This window comes from Macaca nemestrina, chromosome 17 (genome assembly GCF_043159975.1).
Source record: "Macaca nemestrina isolate mMacNem1 chromosome 17, mMacNem.hap1, whole genome shotgun sequence".
In the NCBI taxonomy this organism is placed as follows: domain Eukaryota; kingdom Metazoa; phylum Chordata; class Mammalia; order Primates; family Cercopithecidae; genus Macaca; species Macaca nemestrina.
Window position 1 is genome coordinate 52,085,965 of NC_092141.1, and position 18,472 is coordinate 52,104,436.

Consider the following 18,472-nt stretch of genomic DNA (forward strand, 5'->3'; position numbering starts at 1 on the left):
AACAAAACAAAACCACAACAAAGAAAAATCCACAAAGCCAAGCCTGTGATCCCAGCTACTTGAGAGGCAGAGACAGGAGGAGGATCGCCGAAGTCCAAGAGTTCGAGACCAGCCTGGACAACATAGTAAGACTAGTCTCTTAAAAAAATTTTTTTTTCAAAATGTTTTTAACCCACATACCTCTGCATAGGCAGAGGTCTATACAAGAATGCCTGCTGAGGCATCATTTGAAACAAAATTGGGATTAACATTTCAGGGGAATCACTGCTAGGTAGATTATGGAATCCATGGACATACCAATGTTACAGAAAGAAGCTGATCTCATGTGCCAACATGGAAAAAATCACCTAGATACATAAAACAAAAACGTACAGACCACCATGTGTATGGAATGTCTATGTTCACATAATCCCATGGAAAAACTGGGAAGGACACACAACAAGTCATTCAGTTGTAGGAGGGGGAAGTTTCTGTACACTGATCTCGTATCCTGAAACTTGCTGAACTCACTAATTCTAACCATTTAGTAGATTTCCTTGGGATTTCTTACACACAGATAAAGACAGTCTTACTTCCTCCTTTTGGGAGGAGAGATTTTTAATTTCTTTCATGACGGTTCTCCAACTTGGCTTCACATTAGCATCACCTGGCAAGCTTTTAAAAGCCCAAGGCCAAGGCAGCACCAGCCCTATTAAATCAGAATCTTAGAGTGAGATCCCAGCAGCAGGGTTTTGTTTCTTTTTCTTTTAAACCAAGGTGATTACAATGTGCAGTCAAGTTTGAGAATCACTGTTCTGAGGCCAGGTGTGGTGGCTCACACCCATAATCCCAGCACTTTGGGAGGCTGGGGTTGGGGGTGATGGAGGGGGCGGCAAACTGCTTGAGGCCAGGAGTTTGAGACCAGCCTGGACAATATGTGAAACCCTGTCTCTAAAAAAAAAAAAAAAAAAAAAAAAAAAAAAAAAAAAATTAGCCAGGTGGTATAGTTCCAGCTGCTCCAGAGGCTGAGGCAGGAGGATTACTTGAGCCCAGGAGGCGGAGTTTGCAGTGAGCTGAGATCGCGCCACTGCACTTGCAACAGAGTGAGACCCCATCCTGGGGGGAAAAAAAAGAATCACTATTCTCTAACAACCTGCACACACCCAAAAAGGTGGTAATGATGGGAGATTTGCCTTGTATTTGCTTTGTGTTCAACTGTCTTTCAAATAAAGGAGTAAAGACAGGGAAGTCCCCCTAAACCTATTCTGGTTTGGGGGCTGCCCAATAATTTTATTTTATTTTATTTTTTGAGACAGAGTTCTGCCCTCGTTGCCCAGGCTGGAGTGCAATGGTGTGATCTCGGCTCACCGCAACCTCCACCTCCCGGGTTCAAGCGATACTCCTGCCTCAGCCTCCTGAGTAGCTGAGATTACAGGCATGCGCCACCACGCCCAGCTAATTTTGTATTTTTAGTAGAGACAGGGTTTCTCCATGTTGGCCTGGCTGGAAAAAATAATTTAAAAAAAAGAGTAAGGACAGTTTGAGACAGGAAAGTGGCTATGGGGAAAGTGTCTATAGGGGAGTGTGCCCATGGCCTGCTGTCAGGAGATCAACTACTACCCCACAGCGCACATGCCAGGAGGAAGAGGAGGTGAGTCTAAACCCAGGTTTTCAACTGGTCAGTTTGTTTGTTTACTTACTTATTTATTTAAGACAGAGTCTCGCTCTGTCGCCCAAGCTGGAGTGCAGTGGGCACGATCTTGGTTTACAGCAACCTCTGCCTTCTGGGTTCAAGCGATTCTCCTACCTCAGCCTCCCAAGTAGCTGGGATTACAGGCACATGCCACCATGCCTGGCTGATGTTTGTTTTTTGTTTGTTTGTTTGTTTGTTTTAGCAGAGATAGAGTTTCACACCATGTCGGCCAGGCTGGTCTCCAACTCCTGACGTCAAGCGATCTACCCACCTCAGCCTCAAAAACTGCTGGGATTATAGGCGTGAGCCACTGCGCCTGGCCAGGTCAGTAAATTTAGATTGTGATTCCTTACTAACTAGGCAATCCCATTTCACCCAGATTTATAGCTGTGACTCCCATAGCAATTATCTGATCTTAGGAAGAAGATTAAATGGGATGGGGTAGAGAGGAAGAAAAACAATCCTAACAACTACCCCACAGGGGGACAGTTTTCCTTATTTTACATAACAAGGGCCCAAGGCCACAGACTCTAATTGGCTGTCTGCTCAAAACACTAGCCACCTCTCAAGATGGCTGCGAGAAGCCCCACCCCTTTAGAACTAAAAGTTGATCCCAAGGGGTCCTGCCCGTCTCCAGCAGTTAGTTGCTGCTCCCACACCATACCACCACACCCAGCCTCCCAAGATCCCACAAGGGGACTATACTACAGTGAGGTAGAGACCCAAGACTCAAAGCATGCACCCCCGCCCTGGCTTTGGTCCTGTACCCTAGGCCACCCATACCCAGTCCCCAGCGCTTTCTGTCACTAGGCTCCCTGCACTTCACCTGCCCTGTTCTCGGTCCTCAGACAGAATGCACAGAATCACCACTGTGGGCCACAACGCCCACCCCTGCCTGCTGCTCTGTAGCTTCCCAGGACACCAGCAGCAGCCCTCCCAGCCCAGCTTGTTCCCCAGAGACTAAGGCTCTAAACCCTCAGACCACCTCCTCTAGAGTCACCCCTACAGTCACTGGAGCTGCTGAAGAATTACTGCCCTGGAAACATGGTTTCTACATTTCCAAGCCAGGGAAGGCCTCCTAGAAGGCACTGAATACTGCTACCCTGAAGCCATGTCACCCAACCCACAGAATCCAGCATGTCCCACCTAAATTCCCAGTGCCCATTACTCCTCAGCCTTCACCCCACACTCTGGACTAAAGCCAGAGACCCAAGGCTGAGCAATCAGGAACCAGGTGTCACTGCTTCTATGCAGTGAGTGGCTCAAGATAAAGCCCTTATCTACACCATTGCTTCCAGGAACAGGAACTGCCTGGCTTGAAGCCTTCCACCAGCACTTGAGAACAGAGATTACAAGATCCCCAAAGAGCAGAGTGGAAGATGTGTTTTTTTCCTTGCTACCAGGGAATTGTGCTTAGAGATATGAACCATCCTCCAACAAGAACAGAGCCAAGAGCCCCTGGGATCAGCAGGCCTTGGCAGGGTCTCACTAAGGGCACCCATTGCCAGGAGACACCTCACAGATGCCCCTCCACCAGCCCCCACTTCCCACTAGTCAAGAAATCAGCTAGGCCAGGCACAGTGGCTCACACCTGTAATTCCGGCACTTTGGGATGCCGAGGCGGGCAGATCATGAGATCAGGAGATCGAGACCATCCTGGCTAATACGGTGAAACCCCGTCTTTACTAAAAATACAAAAAAAATTAGCCGGGCGTGGTGGTGGGCACCTGTAGTCCCAGCTACTTGGAAAGCTGAGGCAGGAGAATGGTGTGAACCCGGGAGACGGAGCTTGCAGTGAGCCAAGATTGCGCCACTGCACTCCAGCCTGGGTGACAGAGCGAGACTCCGTCTCAAAAAAAAAAAAAAAATACATACATATATATGTATCAGCTAGCCCCTCACTCCCTCACCCCTGAGGCAATTATCACCACAGTCAAACAGACTTCTTCGGAATTTTTGCCATTTACCTGGTCAGACAGGCTTACAAGAGGTGGTATAAAATGCATCAGCCTTTCCTGAATGCCCAGGTAGTGCCACCTTCTCATACATACACATACCCCTTCAGCCTTACAAGGCTTTTCTGACATCTTCCTTCCTGCACTGGGCCAGACTCTTCGGAGTTGCTCTCTTTGCCCTGAGGTGTTTGTTTTTGTAAACCTGAACTTCTCAACGTTTAAGCGGTTTCACAGTAGTCCCCAAAGCCTTCATACTCACAAGCTAATCAAAGGCTGGCTCCTCCCCAAGGCCCAGGACTAAGGGCAGACCTGTCTGCAGTCAGAGAAAAGCCTCCCAGAAGGATGCTGCAGAGCCCTGCCCTAGGGTTGGTGGGGAGGACACTCTGTCATTTTGAATCTGTTGGAATTAAATAGCTGCCTGCTTATTTTTAGCAGGTCCATTTGCCTGGGAATAGACGCACGCTGGCTAGTTGCCAAGTGGTCACACAGAGCTGAAGTCAGGCACGTGCTACAGCCAGAGGCCTCAGCATTCATCTGCTCACTCCAGGTTCCAAAGGATCTCTTCTTTCTCCAGGGAGGTACCTGCAGCTTCTCAGAACAGCCCTCAGAAAAGTAATGGCCCCACTCTCAACTCAGCTGACAAACCTGGTAACTGCAGACTAGAGCCTTCTGCTAAACAAGAAAACAAATCCCTGGCAATGGTACATAGAGTGTTGGTCCCAGTGACTAAGCCAATTTGGCTGCAGTTACTGCAAAAAGAGCCACATGTAACTGATGGGAAAGTCCACCATAAAAACAACAGCTTAGGAGCCAAGGGCCCAACAAGCCCAATTTGGGCTTGGGCCTGGTCAGTGAAGCCACATCCACTTTGCGTTCTGAATGAGCATTTACACTGGAATTTGAACATTTCTTCTGTTATTCCAGTGTTCACACTGACAAAGGCTGTCCCCACGTGTTCTACCAATAGGAAGGAGCCTGCCCAAGACACTCCACCTCCCAAGTGCCCAGCTCATTAAGTTCCTGCTGAGGGACTCTTCCCCTTGAAGGGTGTCTTCCAAGGGCAGAGAATCAGAACCTAAAGCCCAGCACTTCAGCCACTGCATTCAGAGAATGACAGCGGGCTGTGGCCAGGCAGAGGCATACTCCCTTCCATGGGAGTTTGGTGGAGGAAAATCACAAACTCGGAGTTCTCTGTAAGATTCTAAGAGGGCCTCTTGGCTTGTATCAGATGCATTTACCTATTTCCTCGTCAGGTCACAGTCATTCACCTTGCTCATACATTCAAACATGTTTAAGTTGCTACAAGCAGCAGATTCTGATCACCAGAAGCGCACGATTCTGAAGGAAGAATCAATCTCTCTCACTCACTCACACACGCACACACCCCTGTGCCATAAGCAGCCGTGCTGAGAAGTGGGCAAAGGGAGCCCAGGAAGGCTTTCTCAAAGACGGCCAGGATTTCCTTAGGCTGCAATGGGTGGGTGGGGAGGGGGACAGGACACAAATTGAGGTTCTAATATCTTTGGGCATGGGAGGGAACAGCGTGTCCCAGAGTAAAACAGGAACAAATCCTAGGAGCTGAAGTGCTGGTCAGACGAGACAAAAAGAGTTTGACGTTTGCCACAGGAGCCATAGTTGCGGCAGTTGCAATGTGGTAAAGTAGAGTAGGTCACAAGAGGTAAAGGTCTAGGTGACCCTCAAGAGTGACTGCTATCCAATACTGGCAGTCACTTAGTCATGGGAGGTTACTGAGCACTTGAAATGTGACCAGTGTGACTAGGGCACTGAATTCTACTTCAGGTTAATTTAACTTGAACTCTCCACCTGCAGCTGACCCTACCTACTGGACAATGCAGCTCTAGAGCGTGTTCCCGGAAGACCCCAATGAACAGGAGGGCTGCATAAATGCTGCAGCGGCCAACACCTACCTTGCTGGGTAGTGCTCGGTTCTGCCACCAACGGTGGGGGCGATGGTAGGCCTGGGCTGTGCACCCTCAGCAGCATGGCTGGGCCAGGAATCAGAGTGCTGGAGCCATGGCTCAGGTGTTGGTCCCAGCCCAGCCTCAGTGCTCACAGGACTGTTACCTTCATCCTCAGGGGCCTGTGTAAGTCACAGTAAGCTATGACTTCATGTGGGTACCCTAGAGATCCCAAAGGAGCTCACAGTGGGGCTGTGAGGTCCTGTCCAGGACTGTCCCCCACCCTCCATTGTGACGGCCCACAGAGCAGCCAGGGGAGCCAGTACAGCCAGACCAGGGGTGCTTTTGCCCTTCCATGTAGAGCAGCTGTCAGGAACTCGGGACACTTTCCCAGTCCAGTTCACAGAAGGAAGTCCAGAAGGCCAGAGGCTTAACCCAGTAGTGTCTGAGTACCTGCTTGGCAAAGCCTTCTACGGCCAAAATGGAAACCCTGAATCCACTACCAGGAGTTCTAGGTAAGACAAGCCAAAAGTCAGAAAGACCATCTCTGGACATGGCCTCAAATTAAGAGCTCCTCCAGTCCAACTAAAAGTTAAAGTAACTCCTGCTCTGGAAAACAGTACACAAGGGTGAACTGCCCAGCCTCCTTCCTGCTCTGCTGGCCAAATCCATGGCAGGTCCAAGTCACATGCCTCTTTTCGTGAAGGAAAAATCATCAGCACCTCCTACAAAGGTCTTCCCAATCACTTCATTTGGGGGGTAGGGGTGTGGATTTTAAAACTTTGAAGACTACGTCACACTCACCTGGCCCCTCACCTCTGGCCTTGACAACCATCTTGCTTTACAAGTGAATTCCGACAGGATTCTAAAGATGGTCACAATGCAGGTGCCAGGAATGCCTTCCTGGGTACATGGAGTTCCCGCCCACAACCACAGAAGACATTACAGAGGACTGCCCAAAAGGTATGAAATGGCAACCTGACAACAACCTTACTTAAAAGCCAGTAAAGACATCAGAAAAGATGTTGGTGTGCAGCAAAAAACCCTTCACAGCGCCTCACATGGGCAAAACCAAAGAGGTAAGACCCTGATCTTCCTAATGGCAGACTGTGAACTACGACTGCCCCAGAAATCACATAAAAGCATAGAAGGTAATTTCTATTCAACAAATAATTACTGGCACTCACAGGGAAAAGCATGGTGGGACACAAACTAATTAGGCAAGGCACTGCCCTCAAGGCACTTTCAGTCTGGGCAGGGAGTAGTGGAGACTAGGACGGAAGGAAAAAAAAAAAAGCCCAAACAGCCCACCATGGTAGCTCATGCCTGTAATCCCCAACACTTTGGCATCACTGCACACCAGCCTGGGGGACAGAATGAGACCTGTCCAAAAAAAAAAAAAGGGGGGGACCCATTTTCACCTGGTACCCAAATCCAGATCCCCACATTTACAACTTCTCTAAAAAGTAAAGCCAGACCTTCTGCTGGCCTGGCCTGGCGGAAGGGCTCCACGGGCCTAGTTGTCTGCTGATTTCAGCCACACAACTGAAGGCCCAATCCATGCCTTCAAACATGCCTGTCCCTGCATGGATCGACTGGCTTCTTGTGGGCCACAAACCATGCACACCTTCTCAGCAAGCTACTGAACGATGGGCTCCCCCAAGACAAGGAAATCAACCAAGAAAGGAGGGGCACTGGATCCACAAATGAGACAAGAGAAGGGGAAAGGGAATTCCAAGGGTGAAGGGGAAGCAGAGCCAGGGAAGAGGGATGCGCCCAGGAGCAATGTGGAACTGTTGCGAGCACCTGGTGTGTGGAGCCACGGTGAGAGCCACTTTCCGCCAATGACAGGAGTTCCACAGCAACGGTGGAGGCTGGTGGGGCGGGGCATTGGGGGGTTAGGGAACTGGTGAGAGACAGAAAATTAAGCAAAAGAAACTAAGGAAATTAACTAGGAGAGGAGAAGTGGGGGAAAAGAAGAAATATGGGAAACTAAAAACCTTGCAGCCATAAACAAGGTTCATATTATAATAATGTATATTCTGAATAGCAACTTGACCAAAACTTGGGCTATCTCTACACTGGGATGATGAGGGAAGAAAAAAGCATAGGAACAAGCTAAGTCCTAGCTCCCACAGCAGAAAAACAAATCAGATAATAATCCTTAAAAAGAAAGAAAAGAATACTACTGACAAAGGTGGGGACAGCTGGAAGAATTGAAAGCAATGGGGGTGGGGAGCGGTGGGCAAAGGACTGTCCTTTCAAGCCTTGTACACAGTCAAAAGCCAAATCTTTCTATCCTGGCTAACATGATGAAACCCCGTCTGTACTAAAAATACAAAAAACTAGCCGGGCGTGGTGGCGGGCGCCTGTAGTCTCAGCTACTTGGGAGGCTGAGGCCGGAGAATGGCGTGAACCCGGGAGGCGGAGCTTGCAGTGAGCTGAGATCACGCCACTGCACTCCAGCCTGGGAGACACAGCGAGACTCCGTCTCAAAAAAAAAAAAAAAAAAAAAAAGTCAAATCTTTCTACAAGTAATGTTTTGATAGAAAATACATTATTAAGCTACATACAAGTAGCAACGCATGCTCTATTACCACGCAGCTTTATGTTTCTTATTAACCATCCTAAATTTGCATTAATGTCAACTCATCTATGCACAAACTTGTAACGCCTTACTTTCCTATTATAATAATTGATGCCAATTGTGTGCTTCAGAGACCCCCAACTGCCCAGCTGACATAATATCAAAAAGAGAGTATGCTTATTGATAGTAAGACCCTTCTGGAAGCAAGGCACTGAAGGCTAGCCAGCATCAGATGGCTGGACCTCTCAGGGCTAGTCATTTAACAAAGAGTTTAACATGTACTGTGAGCCAAGTTCACTGGGCACACAAGGGAAAGAGAGCCTTCAGGAAGCAAAGGCGGAAGGAAGGGTAGAGAGTCAAATTATAGGTAAGATACTGCAAAGGTTCAGCGACTTAAATATAAAGACCTGCAGCCTCTCTCCACAGATTGAGAGAACTGAGCCCTAAGGCTGCCCTTGCATGTGATGAATTACCTATATCCCTGTGCGTGTAGCAGGGCACCAGCTGGGAGAGTTGAGGAACGGGTCACCCAGTCCTTTTCTGTGTGCTGTGGTTGAAACGAGAAAGGCTGGATGGAGCGCTTGGAAGGGGAAGCTGCAGACAGAATGGGGCGGGAATGCCTCTTGGAAGAGGTGGCATCAGAACTGGAACACTTGAGAGCTGTGCCAAGATCTGCGGGGAGGCAGGAGGAGTGGGGGGAGAAAGTTCCAGGCAGGAAGAACATGTGCCCAAGTCCTAAGGCAGGAACAGGCTTGGCTGACTCAAGAGGCAGCAAGAGGGGAGGTGAAGATGAGGTCAGAGCATGGCTCTCAGAGAAAGGGCTCTCCAACATCACTGAGCGGAAGGCCAGTCGGACTCGCAAGAACCCCAAGGGATATGGTCCACCAAACTTTCTCCAGGGGGGAAAATGATGTGCCTGAAGAGCCAAGCGGCTTTAGTTCTTAATTAATAAGCAGAAGCTGCTTCCAGACTTGTTTTCTGAAACAGGATGCCTCTGTGGCTGGTAGCATGACAGGTACACTGTGTAAGTAAACAAGAGCTTGCTTTTACCTTCATGTTGTCAGCGAATACACTTGCCAGGAAGCCCTGCGGCCATACCATACATTAGCCTTAGAAAGCCACCACTTACTCTCAGGCTCCCTCAAAGGAACCTGTTCCAATAAGGCAGTCCAGCCCCAGTAGGCAGACACACACAGCCTACGTAAGCCCTTGCCACTTCTTTGAATAGGACTTTGCAAAAAACAACCTTGCTCTCCAGCCAACATAAACCATAGGCAACAGAGGGCCTTATATGGCTTGAAGCTTTCTTAATCAGAAACAGATAGATGGGCTGGAGTGAGCAGCTCCAAGTTAGAGGGAAGGAGGAACACAAAAGGAGAGAAGACAGGGTGGCCTGGGGAACCAGTAAGCTTGCTGGTCAAACTGCTTGTTCACCCCTCTTCAGCTTCTGTGGCATCCCAGTAAAGAATTCTCACTGGGGGTCTATGGCTGTGCCTCCTTTCATGTTTGCATTTTGGTTTAAGCCAGAGGACACAAGGAACCAGACTGTCCACCAATCCAAACTATTAGAGACTTTTTAGTGTCCATTTAGTGGCCGGTCCTTAGGTTGGGCAACTTCACACAAAAGTGAAGTTACGGGGCCAGGCACAGTGGCTCACACCTGTAATCTCAGCACTTTGGGAGACCAACATGGAATGATCACTTGAGCCCAGGAGTCTTGAGATCGGTCTGGGCAAGGTGGTGAGACCCCATCTCTACAAAAAAAAAAAAAAAAAAATTTTAATCAGTCAGGCATCATGACATGCACCTATAGTCCCAGCTACTTGGGAGGCTGAGGCAGGAAGATCCCTTGAACCCAGGAATTCAAGGCAGCAGTGAGCTATGATCATGCCACTGTACTCTAGCCTGGGTGACAAAGCAAGACCTCGTCTCTAAATAAATGAATAAATGAATAAATAAAAGTTTGTAATGGGGTTATGTGGTTTCCTGAGAAATTCGCTGCTGGGGCAACAAGGGGTCCTCACTCCCCAGGCAGCAGTCCTGACACCTAGCTCCCCAGCTCCCCGGGCTGCCTCAGTCACATGCCTGCCTGCACCAGGAGGCAGGCTGGGTCCCTGCCACAGATCCAGAATAGAAAAGGCAGCCCTGGAGACCTCTTAAGCAGCCACCCCCTCCACACACCCCTTGGCAGCTTCTAGGGTGGCTTTATTCTCCTCTCTCTCCTGACGAGGCGGTGGCGGCAGAGACAGCAGCAGCTTTGGCACCAGGATCTGTCCCATACACTGCAGCCACATGCACTTGGCCCTCCTAAAAGATGCCACCTGCTAAAAATAGCACCAGCACATGCTTGGCCAGGTGAGCCACACCAAAGCCAAAGGACAAAGCAGGGAGGTTATTTGCAGCACGGCCTTTTCTCCCAGAGACAGCTAAAGGCAAAGCCGAGTATGGGTCTCCCTCCAAGACAGTTCAGGCAAGTGAGACTCACTCCTGCTCCTTTTTCTTGGGAGAGTCAGAAAGGAGGGGCAAGAAGGAGTATACAGAAGACTGAACTGTCCTTCAGATCTGTTGTCGACCCAGCCTCACAAAGACACACCCAGGCCCAGGCCAGAGAAGGGCTGGGGGCTGGGGCTGTGCTTGAACAGATCTTACTGTCTCCTCTAATCAGGAGGCCAGCTACTGCCAGGTGACAGCTTTTTGGAGGGCCAGGGGATGGTCTCGTGACCTCCAAGTGAGGTCTGACAGGTGTCCGGGAAATTAGTGACTTCAGGATTGTCTTTTACAACCAGCTGAGTCTTCAGAGCAGTTTCCCTGAGCCCTCAGGCACAGCTTTTTTTATTCATAGTCATTACTTGTGCATTTCAAAAGCACCTGATGGTTGCATAATTCTGATGATAAAATATGGCTTTGGAAAGACAGGAGCGTTAAGAGCAGGATCCTGTACTTCAGTTTCCCATAAAATGAAGATGTCCTGTAATATGGAGTAAGAATATCTCCCTCACAGAGTTGTAACGAGGCTGAAAACACTTAATAGTCAGACTCCATATGTGGGATAAATGATTTTAATCTTTTTAAAACCCAGTTTAGTTTCCTGAATGAGGATGTGGTGATAAAGGGGCAGTAAATAAGCAACAGCCTATGAGCATGGGGGACAGGGGGGCAGAGGAGGAGGTGGGGAGCACATCCCAACCCAGGCCCAAGGCCAGTCCAGCCCTCGCTGTGTCCTGGGACCAGCTTACCCTACTGGATCCTGTTTCTTCACCCACAAGCTAGATCACTGTACTAACCTCAGAGGGCTGAGAGAGAATAAAAATGACATAGTTAGAAAAAAAAAAAAAAGCCACTAATATGCCAGTAGGCGCTTGTTAATACTTGTCTTTTATGCTGCCTGGCTCCAAGAAAAGAGATCTCACATTATATATACCGAAGGTCAATCTAGCAGGGTTCAAACAAAGCACACCCAGGACTAGAAGAGGGGGCATCTGGAAACAAAGAACCCCCCACCCCTACCACAACAGAACACGTTAAGATCCGCACTGTGGCCCCACTCTCCCTCAATGCCTTCTGTGAAGAATGGCCCCTAACATTTAGGTGGACTGGAAAGAGCAGAATGAAAACACAACCTGGTTTAAGGGCCACACTGAGATCTGTAGGAAGTCATCAGGTGGCTGAAGGACCAAGTAACAATATGTTGACATCTGACATTTGGAGACCAAGGACAAACCAGCAAGGATCTTTATGATAATAAACCTGCTCTCAAACCAAAAGGGCTTTCTAAGGGCTTAGCGTCTGGCCCTTTGCTTCATGCTCCTATCCCCAGGTCCTTTCTGAAGGTCCTCACTCCACCTGTTTCATAACTGATTGTCCACTCCCAACTGGCGGACTAGAACTCACCTATAGTATGCCATGAAGACAACCAGTAGATAATTTGTCACCAAAGCTGTTGGGTTTATGGACTCTGGAAGACTAAGCTCAAACATGTTATGCTTTAGAGATTTACAAGTTGAGACAATTAAGCTTTTAGAGTTGGAGGAAAAAAACTTTCTTGGCCAGTACTGTCCAACAAAACTTTCTTCAAATTATGGAAAATGTTCTTGACCTGTACTGACCAGGACGGCAGCCACTAGCTACATGAGGCCACTGAGAATCTGAAATGTGGCTAATGTCACTGAGAAACTTTTTTTTTTAATACTTTGAAAATCTAATTAGTCACACAGCTAGTAGCTACCCTATAGACAAGGCGGCTCTAAGCTCCCCCCCGCGAGGACAAATGTAGGCAAATAGAGCTATCTTTAAAAATAAAAATATTTAGAACAGTAGCACACCTTAGAGCTAAGAACTTGAGATGAACAGTAAGTTGTGTTTTTTTTCCCCCTTAAGTCTTTGACATATACTACCCATTGAGCTGTGCTTCCCAGCCCAAACGCATCTCTCCAGTCGCCCCTGGGCATGTTTGGTCTAACTCCAAGGCTCCCAGGACCATAATCCGAATACTGATAATTCTGACCAACCCTCTTTTAGCCACTGAATAAACCAAGACCTGGAAGGCCAACCAGCCTGCCTAGAATCACAGCCAGGTTTCAGCTCTGAGAGCTGTACCAAGTCCCAGGCTCTTGTCAGCTAAGCCCAGCAGTGGAACAAGCCTCATCAGCCCTCAGTTATACATACTTTTACTTCCAGGACTCAGCTCAGGGCCCTTCTTTGCTCCCAAGTGCAACTGGGCCTTAGTGACACATGGCTCAGTGAATGCAGCCAGCCACCATTACAGAATAGGGAACACAATGTTTACCACTGACTGCTGCAAACTATCAAATCAAGCCGGAAAAAAAAACAACCAGATGGAGAAGACCCGGACAGAATGTGGACAAGGCTGCACCATTTAGTAAAATGAAAACGTTAAGGCAAAGGACACCTTGAAATCTATTTATTGCTGGAAAGCTAGTTCTCAGAATGCTGAATGATAACACACACAATGTCAACAATCTACTTAGAAAGCAGCAGAAAGACTAGGAGAAAAGCCCAGGGATTTAAGAATATTCCTTGGTTCTTCTCACAAAAGCCATCCAGAGGACCTAGTTTTAAGTCCACACCCCTACTTCCTAGTTCCTCTACCCCTCAATTTGAATTTGTGTGACAGCCACTGAAACAATCCAGAATGACCTCCAGTTTCACCCTCACTGTATCAGGTGTGAGGATTAAAGGATTAGGGAGCCATTTGCTCGTAACTCACCTAGCACAGTAACTATCAAGAAAGACGCATCCTCTCAAATTTAGTTCCCAGGTCCCCCACTACCTGTTTCTCCAGCCAGACTCTGTCCTACTTCAAACACGCTCACTGATGAGGATTTCCACAGCCCAAGCTTAAAATTAGGTACCAAGGTCAGCAGGTTCCTTCAGTGGGATGCCACATATGATGGAAACTTAATGTTAAATGATGATAAAAGTGAAAACTGCCTGAGGTATTACACCAGGAATGAACATGGAAGAAACAGAACTTGCCCTAAGAAGCAAAACTTAGGACTAAAATACACCCCCCACCATAAAGATGAGCAACTCTCAAATAGTATGAGATGATCTCAATGGACAAGATGCCCACAGGATCCACTACCTCCCCATAGTGGAAGAAAATGCCTGAGAATGACAAGCTGAATGTATTAACTCATACCTGAAACAACTGATTTCCCCACAATAGGAAAACAGACCAAGCTACAGAGAGGCCCAGTCATTCTAGACTCACAGGTAAGATTTAGGAAAGAGGGACCTAGGGGAACTCTATGGTCAGCTCTCTGGGTACATTGGCTACAAGCTGCCTGATCTTCAAAGCCCTGAAACGCACACACAATCAAGTCATGTTGCAGGCTGGGACCAGGAGGCTAGCCAGCAAAGCTTAGGGAAACCAATTTGTTTTTCCTCCCAAACAAGCTTCTGGGTCAGAGGCTAAGGAGAGGGGTGCTTTTAATAGAATTCAAGTCACTCAAGTAATTCAAGAGAAACAAAGTCAGTCTCAGGGCTTGTTTAGGGAGGAGAGGGGAAGAGCAATGCTTAAGCACCTATCACAGTCCCCAGTATCACAAATATGATCTCCATTTGTCTTTAGGACAGGAAAAGGGAATACTGTAGAGGCTAACACCAGCCTTCCCCTAAAATATGGCTGCAACCCAGCCTATGTCCAAAGCTCAAGAAAAATTTGGGTTACCAGGTAGCAAGATAAATTGCTTTTAAATATTGATGTTCAGCAACCTTACAGTGGAGACATACCGACTTCAGCACCTCAGCAGGCCACTTACAACAGACACCTCCACTGTCACCCTGCAGTGGCCAAGTGAGAATGCATTTCCTAGAAACAGCTGGGAGATGGGAGATATTCCTACAAGGAACCCCACCTAGACGCAAATCCATTAGACCTATCTCACTCACTGGCTATGACCTGCAAGTTCTGAGGCATCATCTAACAACATGCATGAAGACAGAGCCTATTTAATTCAGTAATAGACTCGAGCTTTAGTGATTTGCATACCTGTAGGATGCAGGGGACCTCCTCTAACCTAGGGCCATATTTCAAAGAGAATACACCCAGGAATGATTATGCAGAACCTACAAAACTAGTTAAAGGTTAAAGAAGAAAGGTTCAACACAAGTCAAAAGGCTCCCAAAACAAAACTTCACTTGCTTCCAGTGCTCAGGGTCTTAAATAATCAGCAGGTGAACCACTTGAATGCCAAGAACAGAGGAATCATATAAATGATCAAGTCAGGCAGCCCTCTTCATTTCAAAGATGTTCTGTACCTTTAAGAGCAAAGTGGATGGGTGGTGCTAAGAGTCCAAGCTTTGCTTTCTAAATAAAGAGTTTTTTTTTTTTAAAAAGGGTACTAATTTGGGAAGGACTTAGCAGTTACATGAACATGTAAGGTTACTAGTTGCCAGAATTAATAGCTTTTTGTGAACGGTGTTCCTTGATCAGTAACTAACAGATACTGTTGCACCAGGTCCAGCAGCCTAGATTTCACTGGAGACAAATTTAAACACTAAGTAACGCGCACTACAGTACGAGAACGATACCCAGGTTAACCTCACTAATTGCCCTGCGCATACACCCTAGCCAGCTTGAGAGGCCTCGACAAGCACCTGGAGCGAAGTCCACCGGGTTTGTGTTAACCGCGGCAGGAAGGTGCCGTCACCCAGGACATCCCCCGGTAGAAGAAGATCCCGAAACGCCCAGGGCTCCCATGCCGTTCCGAGTCGCCACAGCAGGGCCCACCACGATCAGCACCTTTCTTCTCCTATCCCTCCCTGGAAGGGAAACAAGAAGACCTTCAGCTAGGGCACAAAAGAGTTGAACGCCAGAAAGCCCGCGTTCGAGGCGTCCAGCCACTGTCTCTCCTAGCACATCGTAACCCCGAAACCAGCACGGTCCCTCCAGATCGCGGACCCGGGGCGCTGGGCCGCAGGCGGCTCCGGACACGTGACCCTCGGCGTCCCCGGGCCTGAGGTCGGCAGACACCCCAGGCTGGACGGCCTCTGTCCCTCCGGACACGCCTGCGGGGGCTACGAATGCAAATCCCCCCGAGACGCCCCTGAGCCTCCAACCTCCAGACCTCAACTCGATTCGAATGGTCCCTCAGCCCGAAACACGGTTGGATCACAACCGGCGGATGTCCCGGCCCATATTCCCGGTTCCCCTGGCTCGCCGCACGGAACTCCCAGGGGCGAGCCGAGGGTGAGAAGTTGGGTGAGGCTCCATAAGTGAAGGAGTAGCTCCGGCTCAGACTGTGTACACACGACCTTTGAAAAGTAAACGCCCGCGGGGCTGGGCGACCTTGGGTGGGACGCGCTCGGGTCAGCCTGGCAGGCGGGTGTGCGCGCTCCGGTAAAGTTGAGGCGCAGAGAGGCGACCCGGGCGCTGCGCCCTCGCCCCCCGCCCCCGAGGACAGTGACGCGCGTGGGGAGGACGGCGCGGCCGCAGAGCGCCGCCCAGAACCGCGCACACGCGATCTGTCAGGAGCCCGCCGGCAGACAACCGGCGGGGGAGGAGGAGAGGGAGCGCAGGCGAGGGAGGGAAAGATGGGCCTGACAGCGCGCGGCGGCCAAGAGCCCCCAGGACACCTCTGCGTCCGGAGCGTCCCACCCCCGGGGTACCTGGAGCGCGCGTCGCATCCTGCACCTGCACCTCAGGCTCCCCATCGCCCTGACCCCGACGCCTTCGGGGCTCCGGCAGGGGGTCCCCGGCGCAGCCGCCCCCGACCTACCAGCTCCTCGGCGACCGTCGGGGTGCGGGGTGCGGAGTCCGCACGCCGCCGCCGGCCCCCGGCTGTGCCCCGCGGCCCGGCCTGCAACGCCGCTCTTCCGCAGCTCCCCCACGTGCTCGCCCAGGCCGGTGGAACACAGAGACATTAAATACTGGAGACTCGCGGCGACGTGCCCGCAGCGCGACGCAGGTCCCGCCCCTCGCCCTCGTGCCCCCGCGCTCCCGAGCCCGCCCCGCTCACCTGCGCGTGCGCGCCGCCGGCAGCCCGCGGCAGTGCCTCCGCCGCGCCTCTGCCAGCTGCGCCAGAGGGGGCGCGGTCTAAAGCGCTGGGCTAACATCCAGCCGCCGCCCCGAGCCGGGTCTTGCTCGAGCTCTCGCGAGAGGAGCCGTCATCTCGTCGGTGCCCGGCGGAGGGGCCGGGCGGGACGGTACAGAAATCGGAGGACCATTGATGCCCTGCCCCGCCAGCCCAGCACCGGTTCTGCCGCCTTAGCTCGAAGGGTCAGCCAGGCCATCTCCTGCCTCGGGACGGAGAGCGCCCTGGAAAAGGCAGAGGGGCCGGTGAGGAGCAGGGCTTCACTCGCTTCAGGGCTTTGAGCTTCCCTGTGACCGTCATTTCCTTGTAACGTATAATTGAGTTGGCCATTAACAATTGCTCAGTTAGCTGCGTAATGGTGAAACCTGGTACCCCTCAAATGCAACTTTCTTGCCCGTTTTTACAACTTGATGTCATCGAAATGAAACACTTTTCTCTGAAGTGGTTTGGGTTGTGGAATGATTCTTGCAGAGATAGTCACGGTGAGTCACTATCTCTGCCAGGAACTTGGGAAAATAAATTCCCCCAAAATAAATGGAGAGGGTAGGGTTTTGACTGGTCAGCCCTGCTCTCATGCTTAAAACAAAGTGACTTTAAATGAGCATTTCTTTGGCCAAAATATAGAAAATAGATAATGCTAAGAACTAACAATTACTTGGGAATATGCTTAATCTTCACTAGTGATCAAATGCAAATTTAAATGACAGATGCCATTTACTATAATGAGATTTAAGTCAAATTCATATATATATGAATCCCAATTGCATGGTGTGGTAGATGTCAGGAAAGAAACAAATAGGAAACTGACATAGGAAAGAAAGAAAAAGAGCCCTGTTTTAGGTTCTGTGGTCAGAAAAGGCCTAAAGTGAAATTTAAACTGAGACCTATTGGATGAGAAGGAACCAGCCTTGCAAATTGTATATGGGCATAAGGGTTGGAGGAGTATTCCTAGCAGATGCATAACACAGGAAAAGTAGGAAGCAACTTCTGGTAAACTGGAAGACCAGTGTGGATGGTATGTATTGACGGAGGCAGTGTCAGGAAAGGAGATAAAGAGGATCGTTTCTTGTCTTTGTTTTTTGGGGGAATAGGGGCCTGGGCTGCCTTAGTAAATACTTAGTATTTGCCACAGTAAATAGTGAAGCTTTATTCTACTCTGCTTAGTCCCAAAGCCAGTCATGACTCTACCTCAGGGCCTCCCTCCACATGGAATATTCTGCAAAGCTCACTCTCTCACCTCTTTCAAGTCCTTTGCTCAAAGGTCAGCTACTCAGACTCAGTGAAGTCTCCCCTGGACTCTCTGTTTTATTTTATTTTATTTTTTATTTTTTGAGAAGGAGTCTCTGTCACCCAGGCTGTAGTGCAGTGGCACCATCTCAGCTTACTGCAACCTCCACCTCCCGGGTTCAAGCGATTCTCCTCCTTCAGCCGCCAGAGTAGTCCCACTACAGGCACGTGCCACCATGCTCAGCTAAATTTTTTTGTATTTTTAGTAGAGATGGAGTTTCACCGTGCTGGTCAGGCTGGTCTCATACCAGCGGACTTAGGTGATCTGTCCGCCTTGGCCTCCCAAAGTGCTGGGATTACAGACGTGAGCCACCGCGCCCGGCCTGGACTCTCTATTTTAAATTGTAACCACACACACACACGCAAACACACATAAATTTCCCATCCCTCACCCCTTCTTTCCTTCATAACCCTTACCCCTGTCTAGACTTCATTATTTCATGAGGGCAGAGATTTTTGAGGGCCTGGTAAATAGAAGGTGTTCAGTAAAAATG

General features: G+C 49.4%; 1 protein-coding gene across 7 annotated transcripts in view; it reads right to left on the reverse strand.

The window, feature by feature from the left end:
• LOC105476793 (A-kinase anchoring protein 1) overlaps positions 1–16,518 on the reverse strand; it is a 38,848-nt gene extending 22,330 nt beyond the window's left edge. For 4 of the 7 annotated variants that reach the window (XR_011615717.1, XR_011615718.1, XM_071082896.1 and 1 more), the window contains exon 1: positions 5,556–5,728. The gene's annotated coding sequence lies outside the window, so the exon portion shown is untranslated. Of the gene's footprint in view, positions 1–5,555; positions 5,739–15,255; positions 15,470–16,376 lie in introns of those variants that run through there. The other 3 variants (XM_011732990.3, XM_024791288.2, XM_011732987.2) reach the window with 3 other exon arrangements.
• Positions 16,519–18,472: the final 1,954 nt, after the last annotated feature.